The 16,486-nt window shown below is 49.5% G+C and overlaps 2 long non-coding RNA genes across 4 annotated transcripts in view; one reads left to right on the top strand and one right to left on the bottom strand.

The window, feature by feature from the left end:
• The window catches only part of LOC138068449 (uncharacterized), a 41,273-nt gene extending 38,518 nt beyond the window's left edge, over positions 1-2,755 (top strand). The window contains exons 1-2 of one of the 2 annotated variants that reach the window (XR_011143264.1): positions 47-914; positions 1,885-2,755. This is a non-coding gene — a long non-coding RNA (uncharacterized lncRNA). Of the gene's footprint in view, positions 1-46; positions 915-1,884 lie in introns of those variants that run through there. The other variant, XR_011143263.1, reaches the window with a different exon arrangement.
• A 4,601-nt stretch (positions 2,756-7,356) lies between these two features.
• Positions 7,357-16,255, bottom strand: LOC138068448 (uncharacterized). 2 transcript variants are annotated; one of them, XR_011143262.1, is made up of 3 exons: positions 16,113-16,255; positions 14,115-14,518; positions 7,357-9,283 (listed from the first exon to the last, which is right to left on the bottom strand). It is a non-coding gene; the product is annotated as an uncharacterized lncRNA (long non-coding RNA). The 2 variants fall into 2 exon arrangements; XR_011143261.1 differs by having other exon boundaries at positions 14,088-14,518; positions 16,113-16,254.
• Between the last annotated feature and the right edge of the window lie 231 nt (positions 16,256-16,486).

Raw genomic sequence — 16,486 nt, forward strand, 5'->3', positions numbered from 1 at the left:
GAAAGTGAAGTGCCAACTGTTCAGACTGCTCCAGAGCGAAAACAAATCTTAGAAATTCCCATCAGAAGGGGGTTTTGCTCCGTAGGGAGCGAGCGCCACTTTACCAGGCTAGTAGGAAGCCTGGGCTCGTCCCCATTGCGGCCTGGCCCTGGTGCTGGTGCCTGGGATCTCTTTTTTTTTTTTTCCAGGCATGTAATAATAAAAAAAAATTAGGAAAAATAGTAAGTGTGGCCTTTTTAGGCCAAAAGAAACAAAGGTCCCATGAGCATATTTCAGTGGAGTTTCATGGAAGAATGGAGCTTTCAGAGACAGGAGGAGCTCTTGTGAATTTTTTGAAAATAGGTGCCTGGGCACTTCTTCTGTGAGGAGCTGGACTGAGCATGGTCCCTGCGAGATGCCACAGACTCTGCAGGGGAAAGAAGAGTACCAACAGCCTGGCGAGGGAAAGGCTTTGCCCCAAGCTTGGATCCTCTTAGCCATAGGAGAACCTGACCGTGAGACTTGAAGCCACAGGGACCCATGCTACCTTGTTTTCCCGGCTCACAGAGCTCCTCAAGTCTTTACCTTGTGGTTTCTGAACCACTGGGATTCACGTTCTCCAGCGTGAGGCATAGAAAGCCAAGATTCTCGTGTGCTGCCCTGGTGCTAGGACTTGGCCTTTAAGAAAAACGCTGAATTTCGTATTACTTCCTTGTGGGCTGGCCACACAGGGAGGTAACAGCCGTGTCATATTTGCGGATGTATCAGAGCTTGCGTTCATGACTGGCGTGGGGGCGACGTTGGTTTTTGGCTCCTGGCTGGGCTGTACACCCATATCACGCTCTGCCTGGTCAGCTCCAGCCTTCTGTTTGTGCTTCCCAAGGCCAGAAGCGGGGCAAAGTCCAGGATCCCCAGTTCCTCTGTCTAGAAAAGAGGTGAGCATAGAGACCTCCAAAGTCATGAGCTGCCTGGAGAGGGTAGGGGCCAGCCATCCTATCTCTTCCAGTACAAGGACTGGGGCATCAGGTGAAGCTTGCAGGAGCCAAGGTCAAACAAGGAGAAGGAGGTGGCTGATCCCGAAAGTGCTGGAGGACCAGAGTGCCTGGCACAGGGCAGCTTGGCTGTGATGGTTCACATGCCCCTAGTGGACACTGGGGCCCCTGGGAGGCAATTGCACAGAGGGTCACCAGTACATGGAAACCTGATTTGCCCCAACAAGTCCTTGGGCTGAAAACAGTTGAAGGAAAAGACCGTATATGGGGCAGGGACCTTGTCCTGTCCTTCAGCATCTGCTTTGTTAGAGACACAGTGTTGGTGTCTGTGGTCTCATCCCATCCAGCTCCTGTCCTGATTTGGTGTTTCTGTGTGCTGGACCCCGCTGCCCCATAGAAATCGAGGTGGCCCTGGTAAGGAAGCCAACTTCCAAGCGATTGGGTGGACGCCACAGCTGAAACTGTGGCCACTTGCTGCTGCCTTGTTTCACTATGGTCCCTGGCTCCTCCAGGGGCTTCTGCATCGCTGGGGGTCCTGGCAGCAGCCACCCTGCCCAGGGTTCCCAGAGAAATCCCCGAGTCCTCTCCCCTTTCTCAGTCTCCCTGCTCTTTTCCGCTCCCCTAGCAGCTGTCCACTCATTGAGAAATTATTCCCCAAGGCTGCTTGGGAATACAAACGAGCATGCAATAGGAACAATAAATTACACCGACTGTCATGGATGCTGCCAGAAGATGCAATAGCTGAGGCCGTTTCAAGCGATATTAATTCAACACGCTGACAGAAAAGCTGCCGGAGTTATTGTTATCGCAGTGCCTTGACAGGGCTGTCACCTCCGTGCCAGCTGTTAGGGTGACACGGTGCGTTTAAGGATACTTTGTCGGCAGTGATTTGTTCATCCCTTCTTCCCTGCAGGTTTGGTGCTCTGTAAATGCAAGACTGCTGGTGATGAGAGAGACTGACGCTTTGCCCCAAGGCGTACGGAGCAGCCACAGCTCCAGCAGCCCTGAAAATCAGGCCCAGTTATCCTGGCTAAAGGGATCCTTGTGGGAACAGCTGGGACATCTAAGGAGCAATGGTCATCAGCAAGCTGTATCAGTGAGCCGGCTGTGTGCTGGTCTTTTTATCCTTCATATATGCTCAGCACGAGCTCGTGGGACAGAAGTGGGATCTGGATGGTGGATTCTTCGAGGGCTGGAGGATCTGATATGGCTCTGAGGCCAAGGAGAACAACTGCAAGCGCTTAGAGCCACTGGAGAAGCCAGCGTCTGCTTCAGTCATCCGGAGGATGTTTGGTGATGAGGCATATGGATGCCCTGAGGACATGACATTGTTTGTCCAGGGCCCTCCCCATTCCCAGCAGAACAGGCTGGTGTTTGTCACGGGGAGAAAAAAACAGCCTCTAGTTGGAATAACTCCCGATTTAAGGTCCTGCGTGAGGCTGATCTGCTTTTACGGCTCTCCAGGGAAATGACGCTGCTAACCCTTTTTTATTGGGTGGCCTATTTTTAATCAGCTCAGTGATAAAAACGCATTGGCTGGTCATGGCTGCCAGAGGAGTTTCCATTTTCAGCCTCCCCAGGTGCTGTTGGAGCCCAGCGCCGATTCCTCAGAGGGTTAAAGCGAGCGGGTCATTGCGACGTAGCCTTTCGCAGGCACTGCCAAGGAACGTCAACTGTCCCTTTGCACCCCGCGCCTGGGGGATAGTAAATCTGTACACAAACATTAGGCCTTCCTGAAAAGTCTGACATAGCAGGGAGAAAATAAAAGCTGGAGGGTTTTATTATCTTTCTCCTTATTGTCTTTTTTATTGCCTTTTGGAGTTACCCTGGAGAGCAATCTCCATCCCACATCATGGCCCTGCCAGACTTCCTCTGCTCTCGCTATGACCTAAGAAATACAGGCCAATGGCTTTCTCTGCTCAGGGCACTAACAACCGCGGCCCCTCGATACAGCCCTGACACTTTGCCTTGGAGCCCTTTTTTTCCGTGGGCCTTTCGCTGGCTCTCTCCAGCAGAGCTGGGGGGTACAAAGCCAGCCCGGGGCGGAGGGAAGCATCGCGGCTCTGCCTGCAGGTCCCTTTCCCTGCAGTATTCGGTAGTCACATTGCAGCTAGAGATGGAGTTTGGAGGAGGTGCCGTGGTGCAAGTGGTTTCTCAGAAATCAGATGGGGGCCAGCAGGGAAAGACAATGCAGAGAACTCATCAGGAAATCCTTGTGCCGAGGAAGCACCTCACTGCAGCCGCCGCGTGCATTGCTTTGACTTGCGCGGAGGTTGCTTTCCACCCCAAGGCTTTTTCTGGACATCACCCCTTCTCCTTGCAAACAAGGGAGAGAAGTTGCCCTTGCATTTCAGAGGTGAAGAGGTTGCAGCTTCCTTGCCTTTAGGCCTGGTGCCGTGGTGGGAAGTCTCTGAAATCCCCAGATAATTCAGGGCTCGCTCTGAGGGCGGTCTGCGCGGGGGAGAGACTTGGCATCTGGCAGGAGCGTGGAGGTTAGCTGTGCCGAGAGACACTTCTTGCGAAGAAGCTATGCGCTCTTGTAATTCATTAAGCACTTATCTCCTGCTCCCTAATGGCTCCTGCTCTTAAGGAAGACAGAGTTGGAGTGGAGGAGGTAAGGGGCAGACTAGACTGCAAATTGCAACACGCATATATCCTTTAAAGAGAAGGTATAAGTGAGACACCATTGCTGAGGTCAGCACGAGATTATATGGACTCCTTCTCGCCCTTATCTCTCTGAAGTATGCAGCCCAGCCTCTACCTTCCTGGGAACTCAGGAGTCAAATAAAAAATGTGAATTGACACATATACACAAAAAAGAGGGAAAGGGGGGAAAAAAAGCCCACTTACTTTGGTCTCTTGTTGCCAAATCCCGCTCTAGATTGCTATTTAGAGCATTAGCAGGGTCTGGCCTGCAGACGTGTAGATGACGTGTTCTTTCCCTCATCTTTCTTTGCCCACCCTTCCATGTGGAAATACAAGGTATGAAATGTTGCTGGGGTGAATGTGCTGACACATATGTTATTTTGCAGCAGTATGCTCAGCTGAATCCTCGGCTGAAGATGGGCCTCATCCATTAAAATGAAGCCCTGGCTACACTTGATGCCTGCTTCCAGAACCATGGTAGTCAGTGGGATTTGAATCCAGCAGGAAAACATGCTGGATCATATGGTTAGGAAACATCCTAAAGTCAGGAGCCAGACATGATGGCAATATCTTTTACATACATAATGTAAATTCTTGCTGTTAATCAACTAAGTTTGGTTTGGATGGGTTTTTTGGAATGCCCCCTTAGGAACTGTAGAAATACCCAGAAATCTTTCAGTGAAAAAAAGGTTGTTGGAATTTCCTCCCAATTCTAGCTTGCTCCTGGCCCTCCATCCTTACTTCCAAGAAAATGGGGGATTTTTCACTCTGAGAAGAAAGCAGGACAATCTGCAAGCACGCATAAGCTGACAAACCTGTGGGCTTCTCGGAGGACTCTTGCTATTCCCAAGCCACGCTCCGGGCCAGGCCTTTGCTCATTTTCAGTTACAACCATTTCAGTGACTGCAGTTTCTATGTGCTGTTAAAAATAATAGGCCTTCACCCAGCAAAAGCTTGCAAACACTTATTCGAATTAATGAGGCCTGTTTGGATAGCAACCTTAGGATGCATATTTGTAGGATTTGACCTTTCTCCCCTAACAGTGACTGATATCCAGCTTCCTTTCATATTTATCTTCTTCCCTTGGCAACAGCTTTGCTGCAAATTCATTAATAACCTACTTACACACCTGCTGACTCTTCACCTTTAAATAAGTCTTGAAGGTCTGTTTCTGTGGGTGGAGCTGGTCCAAAAATGAGCTCTATTTTGCCAGAACATTTTTCCGAGAAACTTTTCCCAGCCAAAAAATTATCGACCGGATTTTCTTTCTCTATGTGCTTCAAAGCACGAGGCTTGGGGTTAGCTTTTTCAATATCTAGAGAAGTTTTACTAAAATGGAAATATTCTCACACAACACTGAGTCAGGCCCCTTTTTCCTGTAAAATATTTTGCAGGTGTTTGGCTGTGGGGTTTAAAGTCCTGCTTTTGTGCCTCCTCTACTCCCCAGCCCCACGGCGTGCTGGGCAAACACACCTCCCTGCAGGCTGCATGGTCTCCCTTGGACCCCTCCATTCCAGGACAGGATACAAGAAGTGTCAACTCAGTAGAAAATCATGGCAAGCAGAAGACATGGGTAATTTTTATTTTCTGCGCCTTCCCTTGCAGAAAAGAGAAATCAAGAACAATGCAACCTGCGTGTTGTCTCTGTGAAGACTTAGCACTGAGAGCGCTAACTTGATTTAAGACTATCCTTTTCTTCTCTTCCCTCTAAAGACAAAGTTAAACCTCACTGAAGGTAAGGTATCCCCCGGTGCAGACACTGCCGTGCGGGACCCCCTTGGCAGGTAGCAGGCTTGGAGGAACTGTTTTCTGCAGCAGGATCCCTTTTTTATGCCTGAAACCAGCAGCCTCCACGTATCAGAGCCCCAGATGCTGTGTAAATTCTCGGGAAACTCTGATACCCTCCAGCTGCCATTACAGACCATAACACAAAGGAAACCTGGGTGCAAAGAGCGGTTGGGTTGACCAAAGGAGGAAAGTGGAGTTTGGCAGCTCCTCCAGGCGTGGAGGCTTCAGAGGTGAAGGTAGGGAGAGGACAGAGAGACGGTGCGTAAAGGAGCTGGCGATGGTCGTCGCTGGGGGAACTGCATCTCCCCTGGACCCGGGAAGCCCGATTAACCTTTTCTGTGCCTATCCAACACAAGAAGAACTCATTTTAGCGAGGTTTAACCACGCTCCCACCTGTAACATCAGCTTTTAATAGTGTACTCTGGCCATCGCTGGCAGAAGTGAGTAGAACAAAGTTTCAAGTGGAGATGCAGAACTTTGTCAAGATTTGGAGTAATTTATGAGATTTTTTTCCTTCTCTCACCGTCCGTGTCAGGACTAGTGTAGGGATACCTCAATCTCCAGCACTGCTAGAGGAATCTGAGCTTTCCGCAGTTTTTGGGACACCCTGCCAACCTGGCACGAGGAAATGCAACGTGTTTCTTCCTTGCGCTCTTTGTGACATAAAATTAAGCAACTTCAAACCCATCCTGCTTCTTCATATTTAGCCACTGAGCCTGTAAATGCACAGGACTCCCCAAATCAACTGAAGCTGTGTCCGCTCAGTATGCGCGTGGGTGCCAACACCATCAGGCATTTTTGCTAGTGGGCTTTTCGCTCTGCGCGCAGCTCACTCGCTGCAGCAGGGCCAATCTTCTTCCTCCCTATGTCCAATGACATTCCCGTCGTATTTCCAAGGTCACCGTTTTGGCTGACTCACTCAGGACCAAACTGGGGATTTCCAGAACCAGAAGCTACTACATGAGTATTGCTTTTGTGTGTGTGTGTGTGAATCCTTTGAAAACTGGCTGACCTGGTTCTTCAAAGTCTGGCAGTGCTTGCCTGAGTGCAGCTTCCTTTTGCCCAGATGATCTTTCTGGGAAAGGTTAGAGGAGGGCCAGGAGACTCACGGAGGCAAGCAGTGCTTTCTTGCACATTGCATAAGGGAAATGGGAGAGACTCAGTAGATGTGCAGATTGACGGAGTCAAAAAAAAAATGCTTTTTTGCTATCAAGTGGCTGCTGGAGCTGGGGCTTCAAGGCAAATGGCAAGTGTTAGGAGAGCTGCCCGGGTTCATTTCTGTTTGTCTCCAGGGGCACAGGCCAGCAGTGGCTGTTTTCAGGGCAAGACCTGTTAGAAGCATGACGGCAAACTACATAAATTCAATTGCTAAGCCTATTCACAGAGAGGTTCACAAAATGCCTTCAGCTGCAGCAAGCTGCAGGTAGACCCCCTGGTGATAGCAGTAGGATAGGGCCCTGCAGTGAAGGCAAAAAGTTCTTTATTAAGCCTGATATAGACAGTCCTTGGTTCTGCTTGGCTCTTCCCCTTCCCAAACAGCTGATGCAGTGTCTTTATGCATGTATCACCCTCTCAGGAACGATTATGATCATATCCCATCTTCATTTTCCTTTGCATATCTCCCCCATGTCCCCCCACCTGGAAAAATTCGTTGAGTTTGGAAGAAAAATCCTGGTTTTCTCCGCAAACTTGGATCTGAGACTTGAGGATTGCAACACGTGCCTTGCAATTTCCAAACCGCAGTGTCACCCTCTGGCTGCAAAGGGCCTTTTATACCAGCCAGGGTCCCTCCTGGGGGGTCTGAACTTGGAAAAATCTCCAGGAGGGGGGCTATTCCCTAGGCAGCACATGGACTGACCAATGCCCCTTGGTTACTGGAGGGAGCTGACAGAGCATTAACAGGGGACAGGAAAAAAACATTCAGCTGTGGCATTTGCTGGTTGCGTGCAGCCACAGGCAGGAACTGCTTCCTCTGTTTGCAGGCTTTTAGGGAAAGGAGAGCTCAGCGGAGTTGCTAAATTAGAATGAAGTGAAAAAATATTGCTGTGAACAACAGAATGTTTAGCCTTTTCTTTTTTTAAACAAAAACACAAAACCTTGGAGTGATTTACATGGGAAAGGGGAGCCGGAAACAATTTTAGAGGCTGTTTTCCAAAATTGATGAATAACAGAAGATACAATGGTTAAAGCAAATGGCCCAAATTTCCTGCTCTTTTAAGCAGCTGAATAGATACTAAAAACAAGGGTACCCTGTTTTTCTCCTTATAGAGCCGGCAGGGAGTTTTTTTCTTGGTTATTTCAGTTTTTGAGAGGTTGGTGCTGTACGTAAGGCAGAAATCTGTAGTCTTGCGGTGGTTGTAGTGTCAGGCAAGGCTGGGTCCCGGCGGGTCCGCGCCGCCTCGCAGCCCGCGGCAGGATGGCGCTCCGGCAGGCAGGATGCACGGGAATTCCAGAGGTGGGGAAGAGCGGCGCAGGCCAACCGAGGCATTTTGAATCATTTCTGGTGAATAATGCTGAAGGCATGAGTCATGAGGAGGGATCTGAAACTTCCTTTTGGATTTTTTTTTTAAATTTCTGCGGCTAGCCATTTGATTTCTCCTCTGCCTGAGGCTTTCTTTCCTCCAGAGCTGCGTGCGTTTCCTTTCTAAATCTTGCCCCTCACCAGCTCCACTGGATGAGGACCCAGGGCTGGCTCCCACCAAACACAAGTTGGAAATGTTTCTTTCTGTCTGCAAAAAGTTTTTGAGGCTTCCAAGAAATATTCTTCTACATTGAGAAAAAACCTTGGAAATAATCGCTGAAAAGGAGTTGTCTTCCTCAGCTTAGCCAAGGCCCATCAGCTGTAGCGCTTGTCTGAAATACCCTGTCCACATACCCAATCTCTTACCAATGCTAAGGCAACACAGAGAGGCCTCCAAACGAGCCTCTTTGCTATGTCTCCTTGCGGCTATTCTGTGCAAAAAATTGTTAAATAGTGAAATGACTTTGCTTGGTTAAATGGAGTAACTACAACTTTATTTGACACCGGATCACTTCACAAGTGTGGTTTTGGGAGCAGTTGTGCTGGCTTAGACCAGCAGTGGTACCTTGAGCATGAAGGGCAAGAGAAGGACTGGAAACCTCTTTCCTGGGCTGTCTCGCTGCAGAGCAAAGAAGGAGCAGCCCCATTTGCTGTTCCCTCGATGGGGGCACACAGCGCTGGCCTCTGCAGGGTTCAAGCAGCGACTAGGGTCTCACCGTTTCTGCTTCCAGATCTTTCAGTGCTCAGCATACTTGGGTTTGACAAGTAAGTGGGCACATTGATCAGGGCCTTGATTTACTTGTCTGTAACGTGGCAGCTACTCATCTAATTCACACCAGGTCATGGGACTTCTGGAAGTCCCCCGAAAGGGCAGGTTCCCCAGCTGAAAGCCATGCTGGGGCTCACAGTCATGCCGGGCTTCCCTTTGGCACCAGCCGCGCTGTCCGTCGCGAGCTAGAGCTGGGCAGCAACAGGAAGACAGTCATCCCATGCTTAGGACCTGGCCTCCCTCAGTGCAATGGGTAACGCTGAGAGGTTCCCAGATCTCTTGTCGTGAATTATTTCCCCTGGAGTGGATATTTTCAGCTTCCAAGGCAATTTATGTGGGGAAACTTGAGGAGCATCTTGGACACCCCTAACCTGATAACTTCCACCCTCCGTTAGGTGTTCATGCTTGGGAGGGTGTCAGCGGGGCTCCAGCCCCCGTGCTCTGTCCAGTGAAACAGCACCTCTCTGGGCTACTTTAGGCTTTGAACACACTTGAGATGATGAATCGCTTTCCCTTCTCCCTTCTTCCACGTCTCCAACATTTCTCCTCCCCAAAAATCTGGGAACTCCAGGCAGCTGGCTGCACTCACTTAATCAAATAAAAGTAACCACAGACATCAAGTTGAATTACTAATTGCACTCAAAAAGTTATCTTGCTTTTCGCTACAGAGATGTATGCTCACCCCTCCCCATCACCTCCTCTTCCTTGGGCTTATGAATTGGACAGAACATATATTTAACGCGTAAAGCAAAGCAACAATTACAGAATCCCTTTCTTGGGTTGTTTCCCATGTTAACCAAAGCTTGATAAATCATGTCATTTATTTATGGACTCCACAAGCAAATTGTCATTCAAAATGCCACTTCTAGCTTTCAAGCCCAAATGAATTACTGCGTTTGTGATACACACCTCTTCCTTAACAACACATTCAGATGTCAGGACGCTGAGAAGCACTTTCCTCTCGAAGGCTCATTTAGGCCTCAGAGGAAAAAGAATTCAGACTACTTTCACATTTTTAACTGATTCTTTCCCAGTTGTGGGGGCAGGTTTAGGCATTCTGCTGAGACATCACCTGTTTGGTCTGCCAGTTTATAGTGGTTTGAAATGACAGGAGGTGCCCTGTCCACAGGTTGCACTCGGATGTTGCACCCTTGCAAAGAGCCATCAAAATTATTTGAGTGTATGAGGCAAAGCACTTGAATGAGAATTTCTAGGAATTGTGTTTTCTCACCTGTGCTTGCTTTCCCTACCCCAAACTGTAAAGCAAACCTAGTTTGTCTCGTGGGGCACCCACAGGACTTCGACGTGGCCAGCAGCAGCCATGGGGATGCTGAGATGAAGGTGAGCAGAGGTGTGAACATGAGAGCGGCGCGCTGGGGGCAGGCGGACGAGCCCTGAGGTGGGAAAGGCTCCTCCCCAGGAAACATGTCCTGGGCAAGGGGAGACAAGAGCAGCCGAGTCCGAGGAAAGGCTGTGCTCAGCCTCTCGCATGAAAAAGCACCTTCAGTTCCATATTCACAGCCAAGCAGCACGAACTCTTGCAATTCATTTTCCTGCATGCCGGCATCACTGACTGCTGCAAGTGGACTGGCTCCTGGCCATGAACATGCAGCTGCCTTTTGGGAGGCTGATGTGGCCTGGATAAAGCTGATTCTTGGGGGAGTCTTTGGCTCTGACACAATATTGACTTCCCCAAGAAAATGTACCTTGTATTTTACCCTGAGCTTCTGCCCAGTGCTGCAAGTTTTGATCTACTTAGAAGTCCCCAGTGTCTGCACAGGACACCTCAGATTTACATGGAGGCAGAAGCCTACCACGAAGTCTAGGTTGAGGTTTGGGATCATGACTGCGGGTATCTGATTTACACCAAAGGAACGTCTCTCAGTATTAGCCAATGCTTTGGTGCAGCTCAAAAACCTGTTGCTGTTGGGTACAAATTGCTTCATCATTGAGATAGATAGTGAGATGGCCTCCTCCTTTATTTTACTGTGTACATCCCGATCGTATTTGTGGAGGGGTTCACTAGCCATTTCGGAATATGGATTCAACCATGACAGATGTACGAAGCCATGTCAGAGCTGGTTTGCGATGAACCCTGATCTCTAGCCGGAGGGTGAGGATGTGTCCAGCATTGTACAGCCCCTGAGGACGTCCATGACGTGAAGCTGATGCTGCGTTTGGGGCAGTACATGCTGTTCTGGACTGTGCAGCACTAAATAACTAATTATATATGCTCGCTTAATGCAATTTGCAGAGCCCGGTATGGGCGGGGGGGGGTTGCATACGCAGAGAGCCCTTTGTCCCATGGGCCCCTCAGCAGATGGGGACAAAGTCTGGCCCCGCGTCCAGGATGCCCAGGAGCCTCCTGCACAGCCAAGGACAAAGGCTGGCAGGCGATGAAAGGGCGGCTGCATGCGTTTACTGCACCAGGCCCCACGTGGGTTACTTCAGCGATGATGGAGGCCTCTGTGATGGGTCAAGGCGGGCACGGCACACTTGACGTGTTGGGCTTACTCTTCCAGTGCCGAGTGGGATCCAGATTTCAGTGGAGTGGTGCATTTTCCCAGGGAGAGTGAAGGAAAAGAGGGCACTCAGCAGATTTTGCATGATTACGGGATCGCGCCTGAAGCTGTGCAGGAGGCACAGCGTTTTGCGTGCAGTGAGAGCCTACTGCCAATGGCTGGTAATGGGAAAAACAGGGTGGGCGTGCGAGCTGGGAAGAGTCTGGTGGGAAGGGGGAGGGAAACTGAGGAGCTGAAGGCCGAGCGCTGAGGAAGCCCAACTGTAAGCACTTTCCTGCCTTGGGATGACCAACGTACATCCTGCGAAAAGGGTGCTCGTATTGTGCGGCCTGCTGCTCTGCCCATCCTGCCAGGAACAATGAGACGGTTCTTAAAAAAGAAAAGGTATTTGCAGGGATGTGGGAGAGAAAAGCAGGGGGCATCGAGGAGGATGGGTGAGCAAGGGGGAAAATGACGCAGAAGAAGCAACGATGTGCTTTGGCCGCATAACAAACTGGAGACGAGGCCCATGCTTTGACCACCCCAAGTGGTTCCTGAGTCAAACCTGGTTAAGTCTTTGTCCTGCAAGAGAGAGAACCCAGGGGGCTTAAAGCACATGCGTTGCAGTTTGGTTCTGCATGTCATGAAGTTCTGCCTGATGGGCTGTATCTGGGGTGCCCCGAGGGCCAGACTCTGTGTTTCCCTCACTGAGCAGGAAGGAGGTCTGTCTCCTGGGCTGCCTGGAGCGCTGGCAGCACCTTGCCAGGCCCTGAGGCCCCTGTATGAATCAGTGCAGGGTTGAATTCAATGGAAAAAACCGCCAGCAAAGACCTCTGTCTTGCAAATCGCTGATGCAGAGCAAATAGCGCAGGGAAGTGCTGCTACACGCTTGCCTGCCCTTAGCTTTCCCCAGGCATCCGCCCCCGGCTGCTGTCAGGGACAGGTCAGTGGGTGAGAGAGACCTTCGGTCTCATCCAGCAGGACTGGATTTGCCCCTGTTTCTCTCCAGGGAGGCCTAAATGATGTCTCCAGCTGGGACCTGCCACCTACCGCAGCTTATTCCTGCCTTCTGCAGTGAGGCTGCATCTACAAGGGTGCACAAGGATCGAACACAGCGTGCTGTGCTGCAGTCATGTGGGAGACGTTGGGTAAAGAGGTGTGTGCCAGCAAAGTGGTAACACCCTGGACACAAGGAGATGGAGGCAGCAGCTCGGTTGAACATCCCTTCCTAGATGACTCCTTCACCTTGCCAGTGCTTTCTGCTCTTGGAAGTGCCTTTTCTTCCCATCGCCTTGGTAGGATCAAAATGCCTTTGGGCTATTTCTCTGATACCAGCTGAATTTGCCATCGGTGGAAGCTCCTAGGAGCAGAAAGCCTCTTTTTGTCCTTTCAGTAGCCCGTGAGGGTTCTGCTTGAGATCTGGGGGTTCATAGGAACTGGGGCACTGCAGAAGGCGCAGGCGAGCTCTGCAGCTGCTCACAAGGGTCTTTGGGAGTCTCCTGAGAATTTTTTCTGCTGGCCTGGCTTGGAGTGCAAGCTTTCCAGGAGCCAGGTCTGTATCTCTTCCAGCTACAAAAACTACATCTGACTTTGTGCGTGCTGCAGAGCTATGACCCATGAGGAGACGGACCCTCGGCAGAGGGAGCTGTTTCTCGACTCTTTGGGGTTGACAGGGAGAGTTTTAGAGGCTATCATCAAATTTTTCTGTCATTGTTAATTAGTCTTTATAGCTGGTGCTTGCGTTCCCAGCTTCCTGCAATTCCCTCTGAGGCTGAAAACTTAATGTCTTCCTTGGCCGGGGTGGTGATGACTGATTTACCCTTGGTTGAGGTTTTCAGTGGGAGTCTGGCAGTGGGGTTTCTCCCCTGGGTGCAGAGGTCTTGGCAGCAAGAGCGATCCTTTTGTGCTGTGTGGGTAGTGTTTGCGTGTGGCGTGTATTTTATAAGTGGCGTGCATGAAACCGTGAGCAGGGCTAAAGTAAGGGGACGGCCACGTCCTGGCCCCTCGGTTCCCATCGCTTGGCATTTTCCGCAGCGGAACTTGCAGCACTTTAGCAAAGGTTAAATGTCATCCCTGCCCTTTGCAAACTGGGAAACGGGGTCGCCGAGCAGGAGAAGGATTTGCCTCAGGGTCAGCTGGCAGCCAGGGGACAGCGGTCAGGGCCAGGGCAGTGCTCGGACCATCGGGTTATGCTACCTCCGACACCGAAAGGGATGGCCCCAGCCCTGAGGGCTCTCTGGGGCAGAAGTGCTCCTTTCCTGGCTATGTCACAGACATCTGCTCTGCAGAGAGCCCCTGGGACCTGCTGCCGGGTAGTGGTGAGAGCCTGGGCTGTGGCCGTCCTCGGGGACACGCTGCAGGGGAGGGTTTCCAGGACTTTGCCCTGCCCTGTGCACATCAGTGTTGCTAAAGTAATGCTGGATGGCTAGCAGAGACAAGTAATCCTCCAAATTTGGCAAGGCTGTGAGCAAGGGCAGACCTCGTTTGGAGGATACTGCTCCAGAGGTTATTTGAACTACCTGAGGTTGTGTTTTTTTTTTTTTTTTAATTTTTTTTAAGCCCTAAACTGTGTAGAATGCAGACTAAACAGAAAATACAGCTAAGAAAACATCTTGGTATAACACTGGGAGCCAGACTGTTGCAGCGCGCTTCTGAAATCTAATTGTGGTTGTAAGGTGGTGCCAGAAACGCAACGATTACAACTGCGAGGAAGTTCGCAAATGCCAAACTGTTATCGAGGCCAAATAATTTTTGGGGTCCATTTGGCAAACATGGTGCTAGGCATTCAGCATCTCTGCTTATATCGAAGCGACACACCCAGGAGGACTCCCCAGCATCCCGGAAACTTAGGCACTGGGTGCTGATCGGAAAATATCTCTCCTGTTACCCACCATGGTGAATCCCGAGGGGTGCCTCACCTCTTGGTGCATGCAACATCGGGCGCTGCTTGCTCCTCCGTGGCGGCGAGTCTGCAGGCAGGCTCTTCCCCTCGAAAGCCCTCGTTATAAATTATAACATCCTCTCCGACAACTTGCTGTTTTGCCTCATAGAGACTCCGTTCCTTGTTCTGCTCTTCACTGCTAGCTAAACCTCCTGCATTTATCCACCTTTCTGTTTTGATGACCTTCACTTTACACGTTCAATACATTTTTCATATACATTACGAATTTGTATTCATAATAGACAAGTGCCACCATGAAGTCCAGAGAAGTGCTTAAGCGTTTATATACTTCTGAATCCGGCATTTCTGCCTTGGGCAGTTCCCGCAGTACTGGTTTTCTCCATTTCTGGGATGTTTTGGTGTGTTTGCTTTGGATTCCAGCTGAAATCAGGAGCACAGAAGTGAGCAAATAGCAAATGCAAATGCAATAATTTTCAGCACCTAGGAGCAAGCATATCTTAAAGTGCACAGAAAATTGGATACGAAAAAAATGGAGCCATAAGCATAGGGCAAGGAAAAGAATTCTGTTGAGAATATCCACCAGCCAAAATGCCCCAAAAGTGAACTTACTTTACAAGTCCCAGTTCAGCTACTAATTCCACCCATACCTCTGAGAAAGACAAGCTGATTGAGCATAGGCCCGTAGTATAATATTCCTGCCCTGGAATGTTACTGGTATCCAGTGCCAAAATTTCCTGTTTTTTGAAGAGCTGAATTTTAGAAAAAGTCCTGGACACACTGAGGACCATGGCAAAACTCCCATGAACTCCCAGGAGCCAAGGTTTCATCTTCAGAGTGCCATTTTTTTCCAAAGTGATGAGCAGCCACAACACTGCATAAAATTAGTAGGAGCTGGAAGTTCTTGGCATCTTCAGAAACGGAGTTCTAGGTATCCTGAATAAGCAACCCAGTAACTCAGCACCTAAAAGCAGAGCACGCTTTTCAACCTTCAGATTTTTTAAATCTCTGGTTCCACTCTGGTGGATGCAAGCCTGGGAAATCATGGGATTCTGACTTCATTTGCCTGAAAGGCAATTTCTGTTTGTATTTTGTTGCAGGAGAATGAATCAGAGAGATGCTGTCCGCTTGGTTTCTAAAGCCCATCTTCAGCCTACAGAGGCCGTGATGCGTTACAGGATTACAGGGCATGAAATTGTTAGAGGCAGCTAAATGCATCCTATTAGATTAGCGTGTGGATTTAGCTCAGACGACCGATCCGTTCCCTCCACGTCATTGTGGGCTGGCATATCGGAGACAACATTTACCAAGCCCATGTCATCCCTCTCGGTACCCCAGCAAGACATGGAGCTGCAGACTTGGCTCACCTGGGTCTCTCGGACATAGAAGGCAGATGGTGCCACAGAATCAAACCGCAAATGCGGTTTGAGTTATTGTCTGACATGGCAGGAAGACTTTCAACCTGCACAGCCCAGGCAAAAAGTGAGAGTGCTTGTATAAGCTTTGGCTGTGCTGGAGGACAGGTTCTGGTTTTAAAGATATACTCCAGACTCAGTTAAACTGCTTTCCAAATGCACAGTGTATTTCCTCAAGAAAGCCAGCCTTTGCTGTAATAGGCTGGACCAAATAGCTGATGATTTGAAATCAATTCGACGTGGATGGTTTTAAAGGCGGTGTTCAGTTAATTTCCAGGCAGCTGCACATTGTTGTAATTTGTTAACGGTGTCACAAATGCTACATTTTCCTTCCCTTGTAACAGCTCTTCTGAATTACAACCCCCTTAATTTCTGAACGAGTCCTCTCTCTAGCAGCCGTTGCCATCTCAAAGAGCAGTAAGAGCACCTCCCCTTTGCAATTTCCCTTTCCCTCTTAACCTTGACCTGTAATATGCTGAAAGTTGTTACTGAAAACTACCTTGATCAGAAATGACATTATAAAAACTTGCTCAACCAGATGCAGCAAAAACCCAGCCATGATAAAGATTCCCAGAGCCAATAATTTTGAGTTATGCACCTACCTTTTTTTTTGGAATATAGTGTTAGGAGTCGACTGCTTCAAGGTAGTAGCTATTAAGTTTTGTTTGTTTTCTTTCAAAGTGACTGTGCTTTGTAAAAAGAAGCTTGGCTGTGTATTGCTGTGCGTAAAAATACTGAGCAGAGAGATGCTTCCTGTGGCTAGACTGTGAAAGTAGCAGTGGGGGCTGGACACCGCAAAATGAACATTTGCAGTGGCGGTTGAGATTTGGTGACCTAAATTCTCTTTGCAGCAGCGCACCAGAGAGGAGAACCAGGCTCAGAGCCTCCCAGCCCAGCAGAGACCTGGGGTGGTAGTTTGAACTGAGTTCACACCTAAAACTCACTGCTCGCATGAAATCAGCTCCTGACAGCACAG

The sequence above is a fragment of the Struthio camelus genome, chromosome 10, assembly GCF_040807025.1.
Source record: "Struthio camelus isolate bStrCam1 chromosome 10, bStrCam1.hap1, whole genome shotgun sequence".
Taxonomy (NCBI): Eukaryota; Metazoa; Chordata; class Aves; order Struthioniformes; family Struthionidae; genus Struthio; species Struthio camelus.